The 21,924-nt window shown below is 43.6% G+C and overlaps 1 long non-coding RNA gene across 1 annotated transcript; it reads left to right on the top strand.

Annotated features, from left to right (window-relative positions):
* Positions 1-8,733: 8,733 nt before the first annotated feature.
* Positions 8,734-9,209, top strand: LOC307036800. Its single transcript, XR_013807467.1, has 2 exons — positions 8,734-8,985; positions 9,074-9,209. It is a non-coding gene; the product is annotated as an uncharacterized lncRNA (long non-coding RNA).
* The last annotated feature ends 12,715 nt before the right edge of the window (positions 9,210-21,924 follow it).

Genomic DNA, 21,924 nt, shown 5'->3' with positions numbered 1-21,924 from the left:
CTTTTAGCCCCTCTGTAGGCATTTTACATGAGCCTCGTTATGCAAGCACTGCTATTCCTAGCCCTGATGCCCTTGCTACTGAGATTGCTTATCAGATGGGAGATGTACTTCAGCAGGTTAATCAGAAAGTAGTACAGAACATTATGACTCAGCTAAGCCCATCTCTTAGTGCCCCTCTGACCAATACTGCCACCTCACCAGTAAATGTTGACATGTCGACTTCAAACGTGCTTGGTGCCTCTCACGTGCAGCTTGTATCCCACAGAAAGCTAAAAGATCCCCCATGCTTTAAAGGAGACAGCTCTGATTTCACTTCGGTCAGAGAGTGGGAGGAACTCATGAGGGATTTCATTAGGAAAAACAACCTGAGACCTGAGGAACAGGCTGAGGAGATCCTTACCTATCTAAGAGGCAAAGCAAAAGACGTAGTCAGGTTTGGTACCAGAAACAGTGACATAGACATCACACGCAGTGGTGGCGCCAGAGCGTTCCTCTAGGGGGTGCTGTGGGGTAGCTTGACGTTTCATAGGGGGTGCTCAAACATTTAGGGTTTCCCATTAATGCACCGGCGCTACAGTTGAATTTTCTACTGCAACACTCCCCACACGCACACACACAGTACACCCGCGACTGTTACAATGAAGGCGTGAAGATTTTATTTTAAATATTGAAGTTAAATGCATCAATTGGTGCACTTTGAGAGCAACATTAAGCGGTCTCTGCGTTGTGTTTTGCATTGTTCATGGATGGATGAGACCCGAGCAAGCATACAGTTTAGACGATTTCCTTTTAATCACTGACAAGCTGACAACAGATATAACAAATCAGTATTACATTGTGTATCCCTCATAGTGACTCCTCTCACGTGGAAACATTTACAAAAACAAAAAGGGAAGAGGAAACGTGAGGGACAATATAAAGGGGGGTGGGTGTATAATCTTCTGAGTATAGTGACTACATTTCAGAAGTTCCGCCCACTGATCTCCGACCTTGTCAGGTATTGAACATAAATAAACGAAGAACACAGAACTAGTGTGATTATATTAATTTAAATGATGTACAAACAAACACCACTGCATATTTACAACTGTTACAGCGGGTAAGGTGCACAAGCCTAACACACTGGCTCTGAACATAGAATTAAACACAAGTAGGCCACATAGAAATAACTATAAACAGTCAGAATGTTTGCCTCAACCATCAATGCATTACATTTATAATAGGCAACAGTGCATCATCATGAATTTACCATTAGACGTCTTCATAACAAAGCAATGCGTCTGTTGTTGTGGTTGAGGGCAAATGCATCAATGATTTTGTCGCTGTCCAGGGCCCTTGTTCTCACTGTGTTTATAGCCAACAGTGCCAGGTTACTGGTTCGAGAGTCCCCACTGGTGTTCCTCAGGTAGTTTTTCAAATGACGCAGACAAGAAAAACTGCGCTCACAGCTCACTGAGGTCACGGGAAGTGTCAGAGATATGCATATCAATTTGTACAAGTCTATAAATGCATTTCTGTAGGGCCTCATGAGGGATAGAAACTCCTTGGTGCTGGTGATAGTATGTCCCTGTTCTTCTTTTCTTTGCAACAGCCGGCGAACTTGGTAAAGCTCTGCAGACAGGTTTTCCTCACTGATTCCATAGTGGCGGGCCATGGGAAGTATCATTTTTTTGTCCAGAAATGATGTGTATTTGGGGCTCAGGGCGGACACAACTCTCAGTACTTCATTGGTTTCTGTTGAAAAGCGACGTTTCATCTCCATTAACAACCTGTCTATAACAGGAGAGAACGAGTGTGTTCTCAGGTCATCTGTTTCTAAGCGTGCTCTTTCTAACGGGGCTTCCACTACAAACCCCTCCAGATGTCGAGATGTCTGGGCCCGCCTTCTCTCACGTTGCGTCTGTGGTGCAATTCCTGCCTTCACGCACAGACTTTCTGCTTCATTTCTGATTTCCCTCCACTTGTCCTCTGTCCGCTTTTCAGATATGGCAGTGCTAACAGACTTGGCCAGATCATCTGCCGCTTCAAGATAGGGCTGGGCGATATGGTCTCTAAATGATATCGCGATATTTACTGACTATATCGCGATATACGATATATATCGCGATATTCTGAAATGTCCTCTAAAACACATAAAAAAAAAATATTTAACCCCTTGATGTTTACAGTCACGCCAGTAGGATGATTCTAGTAGTCCCTGCAACATATGTCTGCATTAAAAAAAATCGACTAATAATGAAGAAAATTAACACATTTGTTGCAATAGTAATGTATGCACTAACTACATTACTACTTGTACTACAACATTTGAATCATCAGTTCTTCCTCATTTTCCTCAATTGTTCATATTTGGTTTATTAAAATAATGATATTGTGGTCATTGTTAAAAAATGTCTGCTATTATTATGAGTAGTATTATTATTAGTAGTATAATGCGCTTTCTGTCTTCCTGTCATTATCAGGAGTTAGACATGTAATGGCTATGTATTAGATTAGATTAGAACCTTCATTCTCCTAAACTGCTGGGACATTTCCCTATAGCCAATACCTTTTATATTGTCTACTCTTCACTTACTTGTCAGTATAGGTCGGCATTGATTGTTCAGAGCCGACAGAAGACCTTGTTTATATTGGCATCATATTGAGAGGTGCAGTGACGCGTCCTAAAACCAGGAAGTAAGCTGCTGGTTCCCTCGACAAAAAGCAATGGGTTTTCTCCATAGGGTTTTGGAAAATAGCTGGAAATAAGGTCTGTGGAAAACAAACCTGTTTGATAAACGCACGTTTTGTTCAGCCGGATAATATTCACATGTCTACCCTACTTTTATAATTTTCGAATCATAAATCTAATCGATAGATTATAAAAGGGTTTTAGGACGTGTCACTGCACCACTAGAAAACAACTCCATCGATCAAGCTGGCTGAAACTTTCTCTCCCTCTTCTTCTCATGCTACCTGTCACTCTCCTTTAACTCCTCCGGTGACTTTCTTTTATTTGAAGATAGTTTTTTGCCTGGCGCTCACGGGCAAACGGGAGCCTGCTCGCGCTGGCTCCGCAGTAAACAGCTGTTTTCTCTTCACCCAACAACGACAACCACCTCACGAAACGCTATGTTGTAGCGTTAATAAACGAAACAATTTAACAACATTGCTTGTCAAAATACCTATACCACTGGACAATTTTTTTTTTTTTAAGCAATATTTTGAGTGGCCCGAGCGGGCAAGTGGAAAGTACGTTATGCTGGCCCGGGGTGTCTAAATAGTGCTTCCGAGCCAGCGGGCCATTTATAATGTCGAGCCCTGCTCTCTGTCACTGTGCATGTGTGTAATGTTTGTGTGCAAGTTAGACGGGGCCTGCGTGTGTGCCTGCGTGTGTGACTGTCTATGAGGGAGAAAGGAAAGCTCATTTTGGCCGCGGCGGGAAATTGATTTGACAACATAATACTCGATGTTCACGATGTGGTCATTTACGACATCGCTTGTAGTGCAATCGACGATGTATCGTGTAAACTCGATATATCGCCCAGCCCTACTTCAAGATCAAAAGTGGCGGACTGAAGCTGATCCGATATGAACTTGGTTGTTCTGAATACATCCTCGAAAATAATGAGATGTACAACAAATGTCTCGTCCATGATTGCACTGAGAGCTCTCGCCTCTGTCCTCCGGTGTGGATTTGACAGGGCGATGATGTCACGCAGGGTAGCCAGTATTGCTGGGAGAGTTTTCTGCCCAGATTGCAGTATATTGGCATGCCCAGCGAGTATCACTCAGCTTCTTGAGTTCTACGCACTGTGCTGTTGGCTCGAGTTCCTTTTGTCTTTTCGTGAACAGACCGTGCACCACTGACCCAGAGAAAAACTTGTAGAGCATTTGTAGTGTCTCAAAAAACTCTGCTGCAGCGTTGACATTATGCACACAGTCTACCAGCACCAAGTTGAGCCTATGAGCATGGCAATGTATATAAATTGCCTGTGGCACTTCTTTCCTGAACTTTTCCTGCACTCCATTGTTACATCCTGACATTACAGATGCTCCGTCATAGCAATGGCCAACACAACCATTAAGTCTATATTACACTGACTGAGTGTAAGCTTTATTCTGTTTAGTAGTGAGTCTGCGTCTAACCCATCTGCTGGGGTGAAATGCTAGAATTCCTCATGCAACGTCTCCGTCAGTGGCTGTAAATACCGCACGATCACTGAAATCTGTTCCTTCTTACTAATGTCTTTACTTTCGTCCACCAAAACAGCAAAGTACTCTGCCTCCCCCACCTCATCACTTATTTATTTTCGTATCATATCAGCCATTATATCAAATAATTTGTTCTGTATGTCATGGTGAGTGTATTTGGCATTTGATGGATTGCTTGCCAATTTTGTATCCACTGTAACATCAAACATTTTGATGAGGTGCAAAAGCTCGATAAAATTACCCCTATTAGAGGAGCCCCACCCTCGCTGTGACCTCGCTGTGCGATTCCCTGACAAGCGGTATAGCAAAGGCTTTCAACCACGGCCTGCATGTACTTTCGGTTCTCCATAACCAAAGCTGAATGTCCCTTGTCAATCATGTTTGCTATTTTTGAGCCACTTGTCTGTTTTTGTTTAAACTCACTCCATGTTTCCATAGCAAACTTGTGCGCCGCACTTTCATGATGATTGTTCAGAGTCGCTGATGCTTTTCGCCAGTTGTTGAACCCGTTGCAGATGAATGCTGGTTGCACTCCGTGCACTCGTTTTGAAAAGTGCCGACAAGCAAAGCAAAACGCTGCGTCTTTGGACACGCTGTATTCTAACCATACATGTTGATCCATCCAGCCTTTATAGAAACATCTCTGCTGATTTCCAAATGGCCGTGTGGGGTATTTTTGAAGAATTGGCCGTCTTGGGCCCTCTTGGGGATTGTTACTTATGTCCTCCTCCGCAGCAGCAGCAGGTGCAGCCGCGGGGCCAGGCATTTCAGCTCCTTCCTCCTCATCTCCATCCTCCCACGGCTTTTCTTAGTCCTCCTCCTGGTCGGTGACCGTGACACCTTCAGCCTCTGCCTCACGATGCCTATTATGTGCAGATTCAGAATCCCTCTCGCTTACACGTGGACGTTTTAGGACGAAAAAACGATCAATTTTTCACTTTGCTCAACATCCACGTTAGCTAATAATTTGGCGCTCTAGCTATCAGGAAGTCACTCAAGTGTCACAAAGTAATTTAGCCTATGGGTAGGTCAAAAATCTAATGGGTGCTGGCCATTGGCCTAATCATATCACCTGTGTTGGCTTTATGTTTTTGGTCAAAAATGAGTTTGTTTCACATTTGCATTGATGTAATCAATAATTTTTCTAATTTAATTTAATAAAAATAATGATAATAATTTTTTATTTTTTTTAAACACATATTTCTTGGGGGTGCTTAGGGGGTGCTTTGACAATCCTGGGGAGTGCTTCAGCTCCCCCCTGGCGCCGCCCCTGATCACACGTGAACCTGAAGCTATCTATGTTCTCCTAAGAAAGCACTTTGACTCTGCACCATGCTCACAGCTCCCTTTAGCAGACTTTTACACCACACTGCCTGGGAAAGGTGAGGATGCATTTGACTACTGGCTCAGGCTGCACCATGCTGTGGACCTTGCCATTGAGCGTCTTAGAGAGCAGGGCAAGACGCTCGATAGTCCTTGCAAAGAAGTAACTCGAATGTTCATAAGGAACTGTCCCTCCCCTGAGCTGTCTATGACATTTCGGTCCAGGACGATGGACAAATGGACTGCTCATGGAGTTCAGGACATCTTAGATGAGTATCACTCAGTGAAGACATCCAGGATGAGTAAGGTAACTGAAGAGAAGGTAATGGTGAACACACAGCACACTACCCCTATGCCACACATGCCACCTACTAGGCTTGGGCGGTATCATTTTTTTCATACCGTCATACCTTGCTGACATCATACCGTGGTATACGGTATATGACGGTATGACTTGGGTCGACTTGAGTGAGGTGGCGTTCGAACGGCGGCAAATACATTTTTCGAACGGTATATTATATGTTCGGTGTAAAATGCAGCCGCGACGTGCACGCAAGTGCAAAACAAGGGCTGCATACATGACACATTGTGCAAATGGCACATTTTGAGATAGGATACAGGACACGTTTGTAGATTTCCGACGTTGTTTCCATTGTGAGCTAAGTTAACAATATATTATCATACATAAATAATAAAAAAAAAAGATATTGGATATTCCATATCGTATATGGTAGGCTAATGCACAGTGTGCATAATATAGGTCTTAAATCATCCCTGTTGTAATAAATGTGTTTCATTTAAATTTTTTCCCCGTTGTAATAAATTCGTCAAATGTTTCGATCAATAAAAAACAGTTGCAACTTCTATATGTTTAAGAAAACTTTATTTACACACATGCAAACACATGTTCAAATGTTCTCAACGGAGAATGAAAATGAATTGCCTATTAATAAGGGCAAAATAGTACAAATGGCACTTTTAGCTGAACAAGCAAGATAGAAAAATAGGGCCCGCCTAATTATACAAATAAAAAGGCTGAATAACTTAAATTTAGGCCCTAATTAAAAATGAAATCCCCGTAGCCTATAAATAGGGCGGTTTGTAGCCTAATACGAAAAAAATAAATCAATGGCATAAATGTTCTCAACGGAGAATGAAAATAAGGGGAATAAACTATATGGTTTGTAGCCGAATATGAAAAGGCAAATCAAATTCACATTTGGCGCATCTATCTCGCGGACCTCAATCTAGGTTCCTTGCTAAAAAGACAAGCATATTTACTTTGTCTGGCTTTATTTGTGCGCGTTGTGGTGTCACCGTGTTCCCTGCGGTGCTGAAAATATGCTCAGACGCTGCACTTGACGCACATATGCATATGGCGTTATATTTGTGCCTCTATCCTGAGCACGCAATGAAACATGTAGAAAATGCGATTGAGCGCACACTTGAACATTTTTGAGCACAGAGAAATATATTTTCTTTCATAAAACTCCTGCTCCGTGCGCAAGCAGACCGCTGCACGCGCTCTCTCTCCCCCGCTCGCTCGACCTCTCCACCCTGTGCGCGCTCAGCTTTGCCTGTGCTCGCTCAAGTTGTCACAGCGTTACAAATGTGCCACAAAACCAACCAATCGGAGAACTCGAGAAGGTCAATTGTGATTGGCTGGTCGTCTCCAATCATATCTTCTATCTGAGATGAGAGAGGGATTTTCGGTTGCCATCAGGCTGTTGACGTTCTTATTACACATCCGTCGTTGACATTACAGGACATGACAGACTCGAATGAAGAGAATAGCACACCACAGTGTCAGATGAGTTATACATTTCTAGTTTTCTGATATCACGTTATTGTTTGCAATGCCTGAGTTTGCTAGCCGGCAACATAGCTATAGGTATTGATGGCAAAATGAAGCTTTGAATGAAGCGTCGAACCACTTGGAGAATTGTGTCGGAAATAGGTTCATTTCTCGAAGCTTCAGTTACAGCAACCTCTCCTGGCGAAGTGCAAGGCTGCAGTGGGTTTAACGCATCTTTGCCTTGAAAAATATTCGATAGACACACACACACTAAGACTGAATATCATGTTCTATTTGCAATTAAAGATTGATAATAGTGTGTATTGGGTTATTGAGAAGAGACTAGAGAGTGCTTGACATTTTTTTGGGCGGAGAGGGCCTTTTATCAGTTATTAAAGTATTAAAGTTGAAAAGCAATGATTAAAAGTTTAACTATTCCGAGCTTTGAACCAGCTGCGCGGAGGATATCGCCGCATCCTGGCCACTGGCTCTATCCACTGGGCTATCAATTCCTTAGACCATCAAAGTGTTTTTATATTACTAATTGTCTTTTTGTTCACAACTTCTCCACATTTCGAAGTGTTTCACGAGCCAGAACGACCTATTTTTCTTCCTGGCTTGCTCTATAATGATCCAATTCAAATGCAATGCCAACAACAACTCAACAGCAACAATGCAAACTACGACAACAACCCACACATTGCGCATTGTTTAGAGTGGTTATAAAGTTTTGAAGCGCTCAAATTTGAAACTGTTTCAACCTGTCACCTGTCAGAATTGAGACGAGGCAGTGCATTGAATCACCTGATTGGACGGCGAACCAGTGAGTTGATTCATTCAGGAAATGAAGCAGTTGCTGCTTCGGACGTCACATGTCACGTGATTTGAAGCAAGCTTCGAAGCACTGCTTCTATGGAATAGGAAGTCCAGGGTTGAAGCTCCGTTCGAAGCTTCAGTGTCAAACTGCCATCACTAGCTATAGGGGTAGTTTAAGCAAACAGCTAACAAACCGTAGCCTACATGTACGCCATGAACCCTTCTGAGGTATTGATTACTTGCTGTAAGCATTAGAGGTGGCAGAATGACAAACATGTTTCTCTCTCAATCACAATTTTGGGTTGACCAGAACCTGGACCAACTTCTGTTTCCTGTTCTACAATGGGCATAGAGCTTGCGTTAATTTTCAACCGGACAACTAAACAGATTAGGCTAGGACCGGATAAAGTTAGCAACACACGTTAACCATGAACAGCCTATTAATCCGTTCTCTTAATGTTTATTCCGTCCAACGTTGTGGAATTAGAGAGAAAGGGCTTCTTAACGTGCTTTTATCCGGGGTGGAGGGAGTTAAATATAACATTGGGGCGTGTGATTGTAGTGGGTGGAGGTGGTGAAATGAGGATATCCATTTTGGAGTTCAAGCTAGCATAGTTAACTTTGCACACTAATAAGGAAGAGAGCTATTTTTGTGATACATTGCTATTGATATGGATTTAGAGTGGATATTTGAGACAGGTAAACAAAAACGTAATTTATGGGTGAGTGTTTTTAGCAGAGTCATATTATGTCCTTGTGATTCTGTTGATTATTACCTTTCTGTATTATGTTGCAGCTCAGCTGATTTTGGATTGATGGCAAAGGGAGAGGGACTTAAGTTAGAGTGAAAATACAAGGTAAGTTTAAAATAGGTCAGCCATTTCCCATCCTATAGGTTGCGAGATGTATCTAACCCTTTCTCCTGTCTTTGTCTCCCTCTCTCAGCACAAGAACCCCAGGGGGATTCAATGGAGCCTGAAGACCTGCAATGAGACCCTCACCCTGAGCCTGAGTCTCAACTCCCAGAGTTTTGCAAGCCTCTCCCTGTTCCTTATTTTTGATTAAAAAGACATTAAGCTTCCCAAGGGTGTGGTCTTCGTTTTGTGAAAAATATGATTACCTCACATATTTTGTTGCTGTTGTTGTCTTTAGTGATATTTAAAAGGCTCCTGCTGACTTGAGCCAGCCATTCTTTCCTCCTCTCTGTGTCAGTGGGGAAGCCGTACATGTGTACTCCTTTCTATGAGTGATTGGAGCATCCCCCAGCAGCACAGCAAACCATGGGGGAGACTATATGCCAGGACAACACAGAGGAAAAGGCACAGACAAACTGCACGCATGCTATTGAATGTTTATTGAATTCCATTTATTTACAATGGATGTTCCTAAAACAACACATTTAACATCATCATGCTGTTGCTGCTGCTAGTGCTTTGACTCATTGTGCTGTCAGTTGACAATCATTGATAGTCACCTCTCGGTCTCCTGTCCTTTCTGAAAGTCATAAAGATTACATTAGTCATTTAGATTACTTATGTCCTCAATTACCAGAGGATTACTGAAACCACCATGAATTAAAGAAATGGTAGAAATGATTCTAATCAGAATTTTGAAACCTTCCTTCCCTCCCTCTAAATATATCAATAAGGATGTGATGTTCTTGACTCATACAAGTTTAAGAAGATAATATTTGTTTTAAATAATTAAAAGCAATAAACAACAGGAACAGGCTGTGTAACCAAGGCAACGTTAGCCTAACATGTATGTTAACAGGTAAGATAGCTGTTCACACTATTCATGTATATTTTCTACTTTTTGCAATGCTATGTTATTTCTATTTAAGATGTTTACATTTTCGATTGTTTAATTCTTTTAACTGTCTAATGTACAATGCCTTGTCTTTTGCTGCTGCCGCGTTAACATTTCCCCAATTGGTATCAATAAAGTACTTCTTATTTTGTCTTAATCCTCAAATATTAGCACATTTTACTTAAAAAAAACAAAAACACATTGATGTAACTACATACACATATCGATATGTTGTATACATATTGTAAATCAAAACCTTTATTGACCAATAACTACCAAAAATTGCATTTCTATCCTGTTATTAATGCATTCAAATCGTGATTCAAATGGCCCGCCACAAACTTCCGGGAACTTTCTGAGTCTCTCTGAACCACGTGACAATCAAGCATTTTGGACTTCCGCTGTCGCAACTCTTCTCTCTACATGGTGCTGGACCAGCCAATCAGAATTGATCTTCTCGAGTTCTCCGATTGGTTGGTTTCGTGGCACATTTGTAACGGTGTGACAACTTGAGCGAGCAGGCAGGCAAAGCTGAGCGCGCACAGGGTGGAGAGGTCGAGCGAGCGAGGGAGAGAGAGCGCGTGCAGCGGTCTGCTTGCGCACAGAGCAGGAGTTTTATGAGAGAAAATATATTTGCTCAAAAATGTTCAAGTGTGCGCTCAATCGCATTCTCTAGGCTCAACATGTTTCATTGCATGCTCAGGATAGAGGCACAAATATAACGCCATATATGCAGAGGTATTTGCGGGCCACCATGGACAGCAACGGTAAGCGTGTCTCATTTACTTTCCACCACTGATGTTATCGGCTGTATGGTTTTCTGGGAAAAAGCTGGTTTGAAGGCATTTTGATCCCAGTTCCCAGTCAGATGTTATGAAGTGCGCTGTCAAAGACATGTAGGGTACCATGTTTTGTGATGACCACATATCGGTTGTTAAAGCATAGTTGCCTGCCTCCATCACAAGCGATTTAACTTCTTCCCAAACTTTATTGTACAGGCTGGGTATGGCTTTTTGAGAGAAATATTTTCTTCCGGGCAATTCATATTGAGGATCCAACGTTTTGACCATATCACGGAAAGCACTTTTCTCTACGGTACGAAAGGATACCATATCTTTTGCTATATATCTTGTTACTGCCTCCGTGCACGTTTTCCATTTTTGGCTATCTTGTTTGTACTTTGTTGATTTAGCAAAAGCACCCGATATGGTTGGTTGACTCGTGGACTTGGCTGCGGTAACGTTGCTCTTTGAGGATGTCTTCAGTTTCCCAGCAGTTATTGGGTGATGCACTTTGAGGTGTGAATGGAGGTTTGACGTGTTACTCTCTTTTGCTGCAACTTTCTTATGGCAAATAGTACACACAGCTTTGTCGGGGTTGACTGGCTCACCTTTTTCATTGGGAGTAAACCCAAAATAGTCCCAAACAGGCGCAGAGGCATTTTTCTTTTTTACCATGTCTCCGAGTTCGGGGCCGGCAAATGCTGCCGCCATCTTGCTCAGCTCAGCTCTGTGCTGAGCTCTGAGAGCGGGAAAGACGGACTGCCCACCCCTGCCCTCTGCTGGCGCGTGCTGTGCATTACAACCAATGTCGTCCCTGTCAAAACTCCATGTCAGTGTAATAGAATGAAACGCATCTGTGATTTGGCGCACAGTCTGTGACGTCACGGTATTGAAAATCATACCGACGGGATTTCGAAATATCCTGGTATACCGTAATACCGTCATACCACCCAAGCCTACCACCTACCGGGGAACAGGGTGCACCACAAGCACATGCCACAGACTCTGCTACCCTGGAACGCCTTATTGGCATGCTGGAGAAGGTGCTTCTGCAGAGGCCTGTTCAGTCGAGTCCAGCCAGACAGTCTGGCCCAAGACGTCCCAGGATTGAAGGGCTGTATGACACGCCTTGCTCTGTTTGTCATGACGTTGCTCACTCTACTTTCAACCACTGTCGTGACCATAGACTCTGTTTTCAGTGCCACTCACCAAACCATTCTAGGCTTACTTGTCCTGGTCGTGCGCCGCCTGCGGCTCCCCCACAGTCGGAAAACGAATGGGTCCGCACTTCAGGGAGGACAGTGTGGATCATGATAGTGACCCTCCCAGCTGTGACAGTGATGACTTGGAGTCTTTGTCTGAATCTCTCTATTCCTTTGCACCGTCTGGAAAGACTGTCATTTTCCAAATGACGCAGAAACTTCAGAAATCCGACAGCTTGTTCTACACAAATGTTAGTGCTGCAAGTGGAGTTCCACTGAAAGCCATGATTGATAGTGGCTCTATGTCATGCTCTCTGAGCGAAGCTGCAGCTGCACGCCTCTTGCAGCAATGCCCTGATTTGAAGAGAAGTCCTGCTGATGACATTGTTGTTGTTGGTGCTGGTGGTCACCATATCTACCCGACAGCAGTCTATGATTTGGAGGTGACAATCTATGGGTTCAAGTTGCTCATCCCAACATTAGTCATCCCTGGAAAAACAGACGACATGATTGTTGGTAGTAATGCTATCAAGATTCTCATACATCTGATGAAAAAGTCTGACGATTATTGGAGACTTCTGGCTACACCAGTTGACATTGCAGATGATTGTTGCCAATTTGTGTCCCCCATGTCTTCTTCTCTACTATGGACTTGACTTCTGGGTTCTACAACGTGCCACTTCATGAGGAGCACAACAAGTACACAGCCTTTTCGTCACCCTTCGGCCTCCATGAGTACAATAGGATGCCTCAAGGCCTGTCCAACAGTCCCGCAACCTTCATGCGGATGATGTTGTCAATATTCGGAGATGGAAACTTCAGCAGCTTACTCTGTTACCTTGACGACGTGATGGTTTTTGCCCCTAATGAACAGCTGGCTCTTGAACGTCTCGAAATGATATTCTCCCATCTGAAAAATCACAACCTCAAGCTGGCGCCTAAGAAAGGTCATCTCTTGAAGAGTTCAGTTAAGTTTCTGGGTCATATTGTTTCTCCAGATGGGGTGAGAACAGACCCTGACAAAGTGAAGACCATTGCTGATGTGGGGGAAGCAGAGTTGATGGAGAGCGATGGTGTCACGCAGTGTGCGAAATACCCGTCAATAATCGGGGGGTCCCCATCTCCCGTTTATTGCGCAATATACCGGTCGAAGATTTCTCAATATGCAGTAGGCCTATACAATATTTCATGGATGCAATCCAAGACAATCAGTAGTAGCAGCGTTTCTCAACCGGGGCGCTGTAAAATAATTATATATTCTAACGTTCATATGAATGAATACGCGACCGTTAAAGAACCATCTGTTTTCGATTCTATGCGAGGAAATGAGAGCAGAGCTGGTCTCACACACACACACACACACACACACACACACACACACACACACACACACACACACACACACACACACACACACACACACACACACACACACACACACACACACACACACACACACACACACACACACACACACACACACACACACACACACACACACACACACACACACACTGCTTGATCTGCGTTTAGGGAGGGGCAGGCCTGCACACACCCACACACACACACACACACACACCAACTTGAACGCCAAGGCTAATTATGCTTTTCTTCTTAACCCCGGAATCCACACAGAACATACACACACGCTCATCTTATGCACAGCAAAGATCGAAAAAATAGTCTTTTACCTTAAGTGAGAATAGACCAAAGATGCCTTGGCTCGACTTCTTCTCGTTGCCGTCCTGGTTTCCAAGAAGAAGAGAGACGATGTCCTGCTTTAATCCAGCTTTTCACGAACGGCACTGGGTCGAATTTGTCCAAAGGGGGTCCGTTTAGGTCCACAAACAGAAGCGAAGACAGGCTCTCCTCGCGCAACCTGTTGCGGCTCTGGTTGTCGGTGTTATTCACGGCGGAAAAGCCTCTCTCGCACTCAGCAGACGTGGGGAGGTAAGTGCGACTTGCTATGCATAGCCGTTCCAGTGTTTTGCCCGGTGGAGTGCCCTGCAATTTCCAGTCTCTAAACTGCCCCACGGCGTCCCCGGCTGGTTCTCCAAGCGATTTAGCCAGATGGTGTACTTCTTGTTCGCCATACAAAGTCAAGTCTTCCCGCTCTCCTGGCCAAAAGCGCTTATCAAGAGCTTTGAGCGTCTGGACCAAGCTTGACTCCGGTAAGCGCTTGGTTAGAGTAGCAACCACCGATTCATAAAAACGAGGCTTGTTTATTTTCCCCCTGCCTTCTGTCAGCTCTACGTCCTTAAAAAAGCCCGATGAGACGCCTTGTACAGCCTTCTTCGTTGATCTCCCCCCGGTCATCTTCATGGCGGTCAAAACATTGATGGTTTGTTTGATGTAGACACTTGAGTCCACAAGTGTCATTTCTCTTCTCTGCAGCTTGAGAGACAGGCTCTGGAGTTCACGCAGGATGTTTTTCATGACAGCCAAATCTTCCACGAATCCTGAGTTGGTTAGGTGCTTGAGAAGTCCCTTGTATTTTTGCCTCTCAAGATCATTACGTGATGCGTTCTCACTGGATGTTTTAAAATGGAGTGCTAGTGCGGGGAAATCTTTCCATACAGCTTTTACTGTTTTAAAGCTGCTGGCAACCCATCTGATGGTGAAAATTTGACCTATTTTCAGTATTTCCATGTTGAGCTCGGCCGCTGCTTCTTTCAGCAATCTGGAATTCCTGGTTGACTGATTGTAGAGTGAGTATAAATGTGAAATAAATATCTCAAAGTGATTAGTGCCACCCACATCTTTAAGAGCATCTTTGACTGACAGTTCTAGTCTGTGCGCCAGGCAGTGTACAGACTGCACGTTCGGAAAATTGTTTTTGAGTCTGACGAGAAGCCCACTGGCTTTTCCCGTGAGCACTGCAGCCCCATCGGTGGCTATGCTTATTAGGTGCGTCTTCAAAAAGTCATCATCCATTCCAGCTTTATATAGACTCGCCATCATCGAGTTATAAATTGATTCAGCATCGACCCCATCTGTGAGTTCCACTATATCCAGGAAAACATTATCTACATCCCCCTTACCACTGACATCACATCTTACGTAAATGATTAGATAGGGACGACTGTGAACGGTACTTTCATCAATTGTGATTGATACCTTTGAATCCATTTCTTTCACATTAGAGACGAACTTGCGGCGCATTTCCTTTGCAATGTGACTTATTATTTCTGCGCATGCATGGTCAGATTTGTGGATATTCCCAACTTCGGCTCCATTCAGCTCCTGCATTGTCATGAGGGGGTTGAGCTTTTTATAAGATAGCCTTTCCTTTGCTACGGTGTAAGCTGTTCTAAACGAGACTGTTGTTTTCTTGAGTAAATCGGACTGTACATCAATGAAACAGTTTGGGAGGGTTTCTTTGTCTTTCATCTGTACTATTTCCACTGACCTTGTGTGGGCCTGGCTGTCCCTGTGTTTGTATATCTTCTTTCGTAGCTGTTTTGCATCAGGGCTAGTAACATCACCATTGATCCATTCTTCCGAGAGGTGTAAACCCGGTCCCTTTTCTGAGAGTAGCAACGTTTTTGCTTTCCTACACACTAAGCATCCTAACTTTCCAGCCTTAATGTCAAGCCAAGGGTTGCGGTCTTTCCATTCGCCCACCTGCTTCGTTGTCCAACCACCCGGCGGAAAGTCACTAGCAGCAGTAGCAGCTACCTCCGCAACTGCTGCGTCTTCTGAGCGCTCTGCCTCAACTTCACCTCCTTCTGGGGAGTGACTGGGCAGGACAGGAGCCCCCGACTCGCTAACGGTTCTGGTAGCGAGTGCTGTGCTAGCTGCTGCGTCATCAGCATCATCTCTGGGTGTCTCTTGGTCATCTCGTGGTGTCACTTTTTTGGATGTGAACCCAAAGTGCGCGAGTGAAACACTTTGGTTTAGCTTTCTCTTACACATTTGAGTCCTCTAATGTAACGTCTTTCTCTCCTCTTTGCCGCGCATGGCTAATTTGCATAATTTGTGTCCGCGTCACGCAGCGTACCCGTGTCACGCGGCTGGCTCTGCTTTTGACAGCCAAAATAGAAGTTATTTGTGAATAAATGTTTTGAATTATGAATACTGGACATAGTAGGCTTAAAAACATTTTAGTGACCATTGCAAGTGACAAATACATATTATAATTTCAGACCCCCCCTAAATGTTGCTGTTGAGGCTTTCAGGGGGGCTCAGGTGTTAAACGGGGGGGTCGAGCTCCCCCGGACCCCCCCGTATTTCGCACACTGGTGTCACGCCTTCCTGGAAGAAGATCAGGTCATTCTTGGGTATGGTCTTCTATTGTCAGCATTTCATTGCAGATTGCTCTGCGAAGGCCAAACCTCTTTTCAGACTCATTTCTGGCCGACAAGTTCAATCACATGCGAAGAAAGGCAAGAAATTCAAGAAAAAGTGCTCTGCCCCAGCAGCTCTTACGTCTAATGACTGCGTGTCAGGAATCATTACAAACTCCGAAAAGTGAGCTCACTCATGGTTTCACGTTGGCTCACCCGAACTTCAATGAGCCTTTCATCCTCGCTGTTGATGCTTCTTTTGATGGTATTGGAGCCGTTTTGTCACAAGTGTCACCTGGTCAGACAGTTGCACGGCCTGTCGTCTTTGCAAGTAAGACGCTGACCCAGTCTCAAAGGAACTATCCAGCACACAGGCTGGAGTTTTTGGCGCTGAAGTGGGCTGTGTGCGACAAATTCAGCCATTGGTTAAAGTGGAGACATTTCACCGCTTGGACAGATAACAACCCCCTTTCGTACATTCTGACAAAACCATTTGGATGCCTGTGAACAAAGGTGGGTGGCCAAGCTTGCAGCGTACAACTTCGATCTTAAGTACGTTCCGGGTGTTAAAAACATTGTTGCAGATGCCTTGAGCCGTGAGCCTTTTGTCCAGTCATGTGTTGGTTACCGCTTGTTGAAAGAGCCATATGTTGCACTACCGGACAAAGTCAATGGAGTTGTCAAGGGCACAGTGCAGGATGTTTTTCGGCTGACAAACAACTGCCAGGTTGTCCAAGGCACCCGTTCAACGTCATCTGACCTTGGTGCTGGGCCTGTTCACCAGCCTGTGGGAAGTTCCATCAGCTCAGAAGAAGTGTCAGCTGCATTGAGGGCTCATGGTGATCGTGGCCTACCCAGTGCTAACTTATCAATGCCACAGTCGCCTGAGGAAGACTCTTCCACTCCTATTCCTCAGAGCCAGCTTTTGAATCTCCAGGAGCAAGACAAGACCATAAGCAGGGTCCTGTTCTATATGCATCAAAAGAGGAAAGCTACCAGACGCGAGGCAACATCTGAACCAGGCGGCGTCAGAAAACTCCTCAGACACTGGAGAAAGCTTAAAGTCCACAATGGAATTCTGTACAGAATGAGAACATGCCATCGACTGAACAAAAAACTTTTCCAGTTCATTGTGCCGGATGATCTCAAGCCTCAGATTCTCCTTGGCCTCCACGTGATTGCTGGTCATCAGGGCCGTGCGAGAACACTGTCCCTTGCTAGGGAAAGTTTTTTTTGGACTGGCATGGAAAGAGACATAAATGACCATGTGCGACGATGTGAGAGATGTGTTGTTGGTAAAACACTTGAACCCGAAGCCCGGGCGCCTCTGGAAAGCATTCAGACATCCGAACCTATGGAACTGGTGTGCATTGACTTTTGGAGAGCTGAACTTGGTGACAAGAAGACAGTTGATGTATTGGTTGTCAGTGACCATTTCTCAAAAATGGCATATGCTTTCCCCTGTCGGAGTCAGTCTGCAAAACATGTTGCTTGCCGGTTATGGAATGATTTCTTTTGTGCTTCCCCAAGAGAATCCATTCAGATCAGGGTGCCAACTTTGAGAGCAGACTGATTAAGGACCTTTTGGAGGTGGCGGGGTTGCAAAAGTCACACACCACCCCTCACCACCCCATGGGTAATGGCGTGACAGAACGCTTTAACAGGACGCTGGGGAATATGTTGAGAACCCTTCCCCCAACAATGAAAGCCAGGTGGCCCCGGGTGTTGCAGACGCTGTCCTTTTGCTACAACTGCACAGTACATGAGACAACCGGCTTTGCCCCTTTTTACCTCATGTTTGGCCGGGTGCCACGTCTCCCTATTGACATTGTGTTCCAGCATGGGCTTCAGGATGAAAGAGTGGTCAGCCATAATGAGTTTGTCTCTCAGTTGAGACAGGACTTGTGTAAAGCTGCAAGGATTTCTCAAAATCACGGCTTTAATGAGCAAGCCTGTCATGCTCGGCTTTACAACCGCAAAGTCAAGGGTTCTCCGCTGGGTGTGGGAGATCGAGTTTTGTTGGCCAACCGTGGTGAGAGGGGCAAAAGAAAGCTTGCTGACAAGTGGGTTTCTACGCCCTATGATGTTGTGTCGGTGAGGGCTGGGATTAACGTGTACAGGATAAGAGATGCCCAATCTGGAAAAGAGAGAGTTGTGCATCGGAACCTGCTTCTCCCGGTTGATTTTCTTTCATAGACGAGGTTGAAACTCCTGCCTCGTTTGTCAACTCAGATAATGGGGATGAGGAATGTGGAAGTGGTCAAGTCTGTGCATGTGGACAATGAAGATAGCTACGATCGCACTGTGGACTGGCTCATGAACTCACCTGACCTAGTCCCTGCCAGTGATGCTGACTCACCTGACCCAGTCCCTGCCATTGATGCTCACTCACCTGACTCAGTCCCTGCCATTGATGCTCACTCATCTGACTCAGACCCTGACAGTGTGACTCTACCAACCGACCCTGACAGTGTGACTCTACCACCTGACCCAGACCCTGTGAGTGCTGCTAACTTGACTGACCCAGACTCAGTTGGTGTTTCTCGTTTAACTTACACAGAAGTTGTTGATGAAACCAATGCTATTTGCACGCAACCTCATAGTGTTCATGCGAGCTGTGGTGGTTCAGTCACTACTAGATGTGGGAGGCATGTCAAACCTCCTAAAAAGTTGATATATGAGATGACAGCACAGAAGGTTGAAGATACCTCACCTGTTACTAGTTCAGTTTTTGCATTCTTCCATAAGATGTTTGAGGTTTAAGCAGTCAGGATATTTTACCAGTTGTTTATGGGTTATACCCGAGTAGTATTTGTATGCGTTTGTAGATTTGTGGGTATGCTATGTGTGTTGCCTTAGATGAGATGCTTTAAAGGTGTAAATGGCATCTTCTGCTGGTCTGGGAAAAGTATTGGGCCTGGTACCTCCCTATCCTTTTTCACTCCTTATGGGAGGATTTTGTATCGACTGTAATTTGTGTCTTTGATTTGGTTTCACCTCGAACAGCCACCACAAGAAAATGTTTTTCTTTTTCTTACCCTCTTGTCTTGATGATGTTCAGTATTTGCCTGGAGTTTAACAGAATTTATGGGGGGTGTATGTAACAGTGTAAATAATGAATGTTTGTTTTATTAAATCCTGTTAAACTGGGACTACAGCCATAGTTTTGTAATTTTATTTTTATTTTGAAAAGCCGCAGCCGGAAGCTAGTGTTGCGCTGAATGTGGTGCATTTTGGGAATCCGTTAGTGTTAGAGGATTCTTAGCTTTGGGTGAGTTGTTGCTCTGTTCACTCAGTTGTAAATATAATAATAATAATTGTGATCTACAGGGCTCTCAAGTTTTGAACAGAGTTCAGAGTGAGATTTTGGCAGCGGTGTTCGGTACTCCAACTTCTGGCTCCCCTCAAAAAAAACGGGGGGGGGGTTGAGTGGTATTAAGCCCTCTGTATCGCGAATGTCAACAGGGGGTGGGGGGGGGGGGGGGGGGGGGGGGGGGTGCTAGTGGAGTGCACGCGTCTCAAACAAGCCTAGTTTGTGTGAGACTTGAGAGCTCTGGATCTACGTGTACTATTCTGTGTATAATCTATCTGCATTTATTGGCTATATTTTATGTTTAGCTAAATGTCTTTAGATTCCGTAGTGTATCACTTTTTAAAATAATTGTACATAAACTGAGAGTGAGCCGTTTTTCAGCTAACTAGTTAGCCACTAATGTCGTGGAGTACATGTGGCATTTACGTCACTGATGTGAAACTTTGATTTGTAGAGCAACATCTCACTGTACTGCGGCTAAACTGTGGATCTGTGTGTCTATTCCATGGTTTGCAGGTATGTTTATTTTGAGCTGTTAAATGTTTTTATTGAATACTGTTCATCTAAGTAATTTGATTAATCTTTATTGTCACAATTACAAACTAAATTGTTTTATGTTTGTAATAAATGTTATTGGGTTTCTTTATGTTTGTATTTAGAATCCTTTCTCTCTAAACAAATGATACCACTATACGATCACTTTAACAGTGTTAGAGGATTCTTAGCTTTGGAGCAACATCTCACTGTGCTGTGGCTAAACTGTGGATCTGTGTGTCTATTCCATGTTTTGCAGAATAAAAGCTGATTGATATCTTAAACTGACTCTGGTGAAGTACAAGAAAGCAACAGCAAAGCAAGGACCCAAGTGTCACACATGCATAGACTAGATGCAGCCTGAGCATGCAGCTGACTATAAACTAAATAGAATCCCATTATGTGGCTTCAAGAGATAAAAAACTAAACAGACATTCATTAATAAAAAAAGAGCCATACTATGCAACAAGCATTCTTAGGCTAAAGAAAGTAAATGGCGTTAGACTGCATTATTGGTTTAAAACAATTGTTTAAAACATTACCAAAGTAGACAACACACACATGTAAGGTATACATTTTAACTCCACAGTCGCTGCAGCCACAAACACACATCAGCTATAAGCAAAGGAGACCCTCCTCTCTGTACACCGAGTTTGTTACCATGTGTTGTTGTTGTTGTTTTTGTTGTTGTTGTTGTTTTTGCACTCACCTGTGTGGACGAAATGTTTGAAACTACCAGGAAGTCCTGCCCAATCTGCTCCAGGTCCAATTTATGTGTTGTTAATTCATAATTGTACCAGTCCGACTGCGCTCGTCAAAGTTTCTAAACAGATTGACCTAAACGAGGATCTGCAGTCAGAATTTGCTGCCTCACATTATAGCCTTTAGCATGTTAGCAAGCTATAAAATGCACCTGCAGCACCGGGGTGTGTTTCATTTGTGATACGCGAGCGCTGGCCAGCTGGTGCCAATCATTTTTAAGTAGATGCACTTTGATACTTCACCAAGGTAGGCTGCATCTTTCTTTATTCTTTTACAATCTCACACAGTCTGTTATGACTTTTTCATGTGACTTTCGTAATGTTATGTAAAATAAACCAATTTTTTTCATCCCACTTCTTCCTCATTTAAAGTGTATTTGTGGTTCAGACAACGATTTAGTGCATTACTGCCACCAACTGGTACGTGAGTGTTTAACAATATCCAATAAGTAAAAACAAATATTAATTTACAGAATTAATAATTAAAACATATCATATTGTCTCAATCATCATATTGAAGGTAATGAAATAGTAACAAAGAGTTATTTTTGTAGGATGTATATCAGATTAAAATGTACCTTTATGTTTGTGAGGGTTTGAATCAGATGCTATATGTGTTCCTTTCCAAAAACACTCAGGGATAGCCAACTTTAATAACTAAGCTTTTTTTTCTTTTTTGAAATATGTTGTACTTTTTTTTATTACTATTGAGATGTTGATGTTTTTAAATATTTATGGTCTTTTTAATTTTATTGTACAATGCTGCTGCAACACAAACATTTCTCAACTTGGGATAAAAAAAGTATAATAATATAATACCTTATCTTAAGTTAAAAAATGATGGCAAGCTGTCCTAGCGTTTGCATCACTTTTAGCCAAAAGTTGACATTTGTTGGGATGTTTGTTAAGCTCTGATTGGCAACTTTGGTGAAACCAGCAAGGGTAAACTAGATTTTTAAGAAATCAACAGGAAAAAATCCCAGCTCCTGGTTGCAGGCCTCCCTCCAAAGCCACTCCCCAAAACACATAAAGGTAACATAACAGTCGATGGAAGGCTTCCTGACTACTGCTGGTGGATGAGTCCATAAAAGACTGTTTGGTCTTCACTA

The sequence above is a fragment of the Notothenia rossii genome (genome assembly GCF_949606895.1).
Source record: "Notothenia rossii genome assembly, chromosome: 4".
In the NCBI taxonomy this organism is placed as follows: domain Eukaryota; kingdom Metazoa; phylum Chordata; class Actinopteri; order Perciformes; family Nototheniidae; genus Notothenia; species Notothenia rossii.
The sequence above is the reverse complement of the archived record's forward strand: the minus strand, read 5'-3'. Positions and strand labels throughout refer to the sequence as shown.